We start from the raw sequence: 6,000 nt of genomic DNA, 5'->3' as shown, positions 1-6,000 counted from the left end.
GGGAGCATAGATGTTCAGAATTGTGCTGCCATATTGGTTTTTGCCTTTGATTAGTATGGAGTGTCCTTTCTTATCTCTTTTGATTAATTTTGGTTGAAAGTATATTTTATTAGATATTAAAATGACTACACCAGCTTGCTTCTGTGTCTGTTTGCTTGGAATATCCTTTTCCAGCCTTTTACCCTGAGGTAATGTCTATTCTTGTGGCTGAGACGTGTTTCTTGGATGTAGAAGAATATTGGGTCTTCTCTATGCATCCATTCAGTTATTCTGTCTTTTTATTGGAGAATTGAGACCACTGATGTTGAGAGGTATTAATGACCAGTGACTTCATTTTGATGTTGATTGCAATAGAGTGTTTGTGTGGTTATGTTTTTGCAATGGTGTATTTATCTACTTTCTGTGTAATTGGTTGTAGTTTGTCACTTTGCGTTGGAGTTTTCCGTCTATTGACTTCTGTAAGGCCAGATTTGTGGTTAGGTATGGTTTGAATTTGTTTTAATCATGGAATGTCTTATTTTCTGCATCAATGGTTATTGAAAGTTTTGCTAGATAGAGTAGTCTTGCCTGGCATCTGTGGTCCTTTAGGGTTTACAGGACCTCTGTCCAGGCCCGTCTGGCTTTTATGTTCTCTGCTGAGAAGTTGAGTATAATTCTAATAAGTTTGCCATTATATGTTACTTGGCCCTTTTTAGCTGCCTCTTTTAATATTTTTTCTTTATTCTGTATATTTTGTGTTTTGATAATTATGTGGCAGGAGGATTTTCTTTTCTGGTATATTCTATTTGGTGTTCTATATGCCTCTTATATGTTTACATGCATCTCCTTCCTTAATTAAGTTGGGGAAATTTTATTCTATGATTTTATTGAAGATATTTTCTGGACCTTGGAGCCAGGCGTCTTCTCTTTCCTCAATTCCTATTGTCCTCATATTTCATCTTTTCATGGTGTCCTTGATTTCTTGTATGTTTTGTGTCAGGGATTTTTTTTTTTCAGATTTAGCATTTTCTTTGATAGTTGTTTTAAGTTCTACCATAAAATCTTCTACTGCTGAGATTCATCCCTTCATCTCTTAAATTCTGTTAGAGAAGCTTATGTCTGCATTACTTGTTTGCTTCTCTGAGTTCTCTTGTTCCTGGCTTTCTTCTTTCCATGTTATCATCATTGTTTCCATTTTCATCTTCAGATCTTGAACTGTTTTATTGATTTCCTTCATCTTATTGTTGGTCTTTTCCTGAATTTCTTTCAGTGCCTCTCTAATGTCTTCAATCTGTTTGGCTGCATCTTCCTGCATTTGTTTATGGGTTTTATTAGTTTCCTCCCTTATCATTTTCATTACCATGTCTTTGAGGTCATTTTCTTGTGTTTAAATTGTGGTTGAGTTCTCAGGGTTGATTTCTTTGGGATAGTTGGAATCTGGAGATGCTATATTGTTTTGTTTCTTGTTATTAATGTTTTTACACTGAACTCCAGTCATCTTGCTGTCTCTGACATTGGGACCCTGATCCACTTTCCTCTTTCCCACTGAGCCAGCAGGCTCACAGATTGGTCAGAGAGGGATACAGAGGGCACAGGTGAGGTAAACTCACTCAGCGCTGGGCTTTGGTTTTGTGCCCATGTTGTCACCCACCACTGGGGCTTTCCCAAGACTTGCAGGTCGGTCTGCAGTCAGACCCACCTGTTTTTCTACTTTTTTCCTGGGACAGCATCTCCAGGCTGGAGTTACACTGCCTATAGTTCAGTCTTAGAGACCAAGCTCCAAATTATCATTGGTGGGAACTGGTCCAGATGCTTGGAAATGTGCTCCCTTCCTTCATGTTCTTAGATCAGTCAACCCGAGTGTGCAGCTTTAGAGCTGTGGCTGGAGGGTGTGTCCACAGCTGCCTGGGCCCGTATTTGGGTCCTGGGTCTCTCCATGGACTGGTGAGCCCTGGCCATGCTCTCTGTTCCCCCTGGGCCAGTGGACCCACAGGTTGTTCAGAGAGTCTTCCCCAGTTTTTCATCTAACAGATTTAATCTGTCTTGTTTTATGTTGAGGTCTTTAATCCACTTGGATGTGAGTTCTGTGTGTGGTGATAAATATGGATCTATTTGCATTTTTCTTCTTGTGAACATGCAGTCAGACCAGCACCATTTATCAAAGATGCTATCTTTTTTCCATTGCCTTGGCTTCTTTGTCAAAAACCAAGTGTCCATAGGTATGTAAGTTTATTTCTGGGTGTTCAATGCAATTCCATTGATCAATCTGTGTATTTTTATGCCAATACCATGTGGTTTTTATTACTATTACTTTGTAATACAGCTTGAAATTAGGGATGGTGATTCCCCCAGAAGATCTTATTGTCCAGTAGCAATTTGGGGTTTTTTGTTTTTCTATGCTAAGCTGAGACTTGGTTATTAAAGGCCTGTAAAGAATTGTGTATATATATTGACAGTGATTGCATTTAATGTTTAGATTGCTTTTGTTAAGATGGCCATTTTTACTATGCTGATTTTCCTGATCCATGAGCATTGGAGATCTTTCCATCTTCTGATATCTTATTCAATTTCTTACTTCAATTATATTTCATACAAGTCTTTCACTTGCATGGTTAGAATTACACCAAGACACTTTATATTATTTATGGCTATTGTGAAAGGTGTAGTTTCCCCAATTTCTTTCTCAGCCAGTTTGTACTTTGTATATAGGATGCTTAGTGATTCTGTTTTTGAGTTGATTTTGTATCCAGCCACTTTGCTGAAGTTCTTAGCTGGAGAGGTTCCTTGGTAGAATTTTTTGGGTCAGTTATGTATACTATGATATTATTTTCAAATAGTGATACTTTGACATCTTCCTTTCAAATTTGTATTCACTTAATTTCCTTTAGTTGTCTTATTGCTCTAGATAGAATTTCAGGTACTGTATTGAAGAGATAGGAAGAGAGTGGCCAGCTTAGCCTTGTCCCTGATTTCAGTAGAATTGATCTAAGTTTTTTCCATTTAGTTTGTCTCTAGGCTTACTTTATATTGCCTTTTACTATGCTTAGGTATGTGCCTTGTATTCCTGAACTCTACAAGACTTTTAACATGAAGGGGTGTTGGATTTTGTCAAATGCTTTTTCAACATCTAAGGAGATGATCATGTAGAGTTTTTTCTTTCAATTTGTTCATATGATATATTACGTTGGTGGATTTCCATATATTGAACCACCCTTGCATATCTGGGATGTAGCCTATTTGGTCATGGTGGATATTTTTATGTGTTCTTGCATTCCATTTGCAAGCATTTTATTGAGTATTTTTGCCTCAATATTCATAAAGGAAATTAGTCTGAAATTCTCTTTGTGAGGTCTTTGTGTGGCTTAGGTATCAAGATAACTTTCTAAGTATGTTTGTTATTGCTCTATACAGAGGCTACCAAGTACAGTGCAATGATTTTGTATCCTATCTAAAAGTTTTATGGTGGAGAATTTATGGTATTTGATATAGAATAATATGATGGACAGATATGGATACTTTGACATCTTCTTTCCTGATTTTATTGTATTTCTGTAGCTAAGAATTTAAGCAAAATATTGAATGGAAGTGGAGAAAATGGACACTCTTGTATAATTACTAATTTTAGTTGAAAACACTTTATTTTTTGCCTTACTATGATGTTGGCTATGGAATTGTCATTTGCAAGTTTTATTGATCTTTGCCTCTTTGATTCATCTCTATAGGATTTTTATTATACAGAGACATTGGATTTTCATCAAAACAGTTTTCTGCATCTTTGAAATGAATATGAGATTTCTGTATTTGAGCTCACTCATATCATGGACCACATTGATTGATTTTCATATGCTGAAATACCCTAAATCTCTAAAATGAAGTCAACTTGACCATGGTGAATGAGCTCTCTGCTATGAATGTGATTCATTTTGTAGGCATTGCATTGTAATTTTTGCATCTATGGATTGGGTAGGTTTTGGGTTGCTTTCTTGGGCTATAGATGTTTATTTTAATTGGGAATTGTTATAAGTTATTATTGATCTTATTTGGAGAGAAAACAAGGTTGGAATCAGGGATGCATCTCTCTTCCTTTACCTTTCTTTTTAGGTTTGGAGATAGGGATTGAAAGAAAAGAAGGGGGAATATAGAAATATATAGGGATAATAGGACAAGAAGTACATTATTGAATGTACTCTTCAACTTAAGGCCTTAATTGTATATTGATACAAAATAAGTTTAATTTTGATAATTGGTGTAGATTTCAAATTTAAGACTGTTCTTCACACACACACACACACACACACACACACTATATATATATATATATATATACTCTAATATGGAGTATTGTACTCATACAACTCAATTATAATACAAGGTTTACTTCCAATATTTTGAAAGTGCTATTGCAAGCTGTTTAGGATAATTAATACAAGTTTATTGTTAGTTGATCAACTCATAGTCACATTGATTAGTAGTCTATTTTTATCATAAGAATATACTTCCTAGGTTTAACAGATAGATATGATTCTATAGATAGATAAGGTAAGATAGATAAGTTCTTCAAAAACTCCAGAGACCTACAGAATATAGTATTTAAAGATGTTTTTGTTATTTTAAAGATTCATTGACAATGAGGCAGGTTAACTCCTAGCAACACCCAGCCTAGTATCAGTGAGCCTCCTTATGGAAATGGCTTTAAATATAGCAAACAAGCCACTGGGGAAAATGTCCTCATTTCTGCCATAGATATAATTCTGCCTAAAAAGGGGCAGAATAGTCGAACTCTGCCAAGACTGGGTAAGCAAATATTCAATAGTTCCTCCCTGACAAATATGTCTGTCAGATATACTGGGCCAGAAGGCTGAAGATGATGTTCCAGTGTTTTAGAGAGTGTTGAGTGACTGTTCAGGCAGCAAACTATCTTTGTCATGTTCTTGTTTTGGAAGCTGCTAATCTGCACTTCCTGTCTACTTAGATAGGAATTAATTTTATTTTTTCTCAAGTCTATGATGGAGGTTGAAAGCCAGATAGTTTAGTTTTACAATTGTGTTTAGTTGTTTAGGGGTTAAGATGTTTCTATGTGCAGATAGACATTTTAAGTTAATATAGATGAGATATGATAGATAGTGATTTACATTCAGAATTTTAGAGCACCAAGATAGGAAAGATGTTTTCTTCCAAGTTGCCAAATTCAAATAGCCAAAACACTATTAATGTAACATTTATATAATTCCTGACTGTTTCATGGTTCCTCTTGTAATATGTACTTTTTTATATATGTGAATAATATAAGTGTATATGTAAAAAAAGAAAAATAATTATAAAAATTTTCATCTACATTCAACAGGGAGATTGGTCTATAGTTTTCTTTGTTGTTGGATCATTACTTGGTTTTGTCTGTTTTTGATTGACTTTGTCAAAAAAGTCTGGCAGGGTTGTTTTTCTGTTTAATGGAGCAGTTTGAGAGTTGTTGGCATTAGTTATTCTTTAAAGTTCTGATGAATCCATCTGTATCTGGACCGATTTTAGTTTGAAGATCTTTTTTACTGCTTCAATCTCACTGTTTGCTGGATCTGTTTAAATTGCTTTTTCCATCATGTTTTAATTTTGTAAGTCATATGTGTAAGTAAATCCATCCATTTATTTTGGATTTTCATAATTTAGTAGAATATTAAAGATTTAATAGAAAATATTTGATGATTTTCCAAATCTTATTGGTATCTATTGGAAATCTTCATTTTCATCTCTAATTTTCTTTACTGAATCTTTTCTTTATCTTGGTTAATTTGACCAACTCCTTGTTGATCTTGCTTATCTTTACAAGAAACCAACTCCTTGTTTCATTGATGCTTTGTAATGTGTTGTTATTCTTTTTCTCAATTCCATTTTATTAATTTCCCTTTGATTTTAATTTTTTAGTCTACCAATTTGGGAGTTTTCCCAAGGAAGGTAAGTTATTTGATCTCTGTAATTTTTTAAATAGGGACACCATAGCTATGAATTTCCCTTTTTTGGGATTCTTTC

The sequence above is a fragment of the Acomys minous genome (assembly GCF_964271855.1).
Source record: "Acomys minous genome assembly, chromosome: 19".
NCBI lineage: Eukaryota > Metazoa > Chordata > Mammalia > Rodentia > Muridae > Acomys > Acomys minous.
This window is presented reverse-complemented; position numbering follows the sequence as displayed.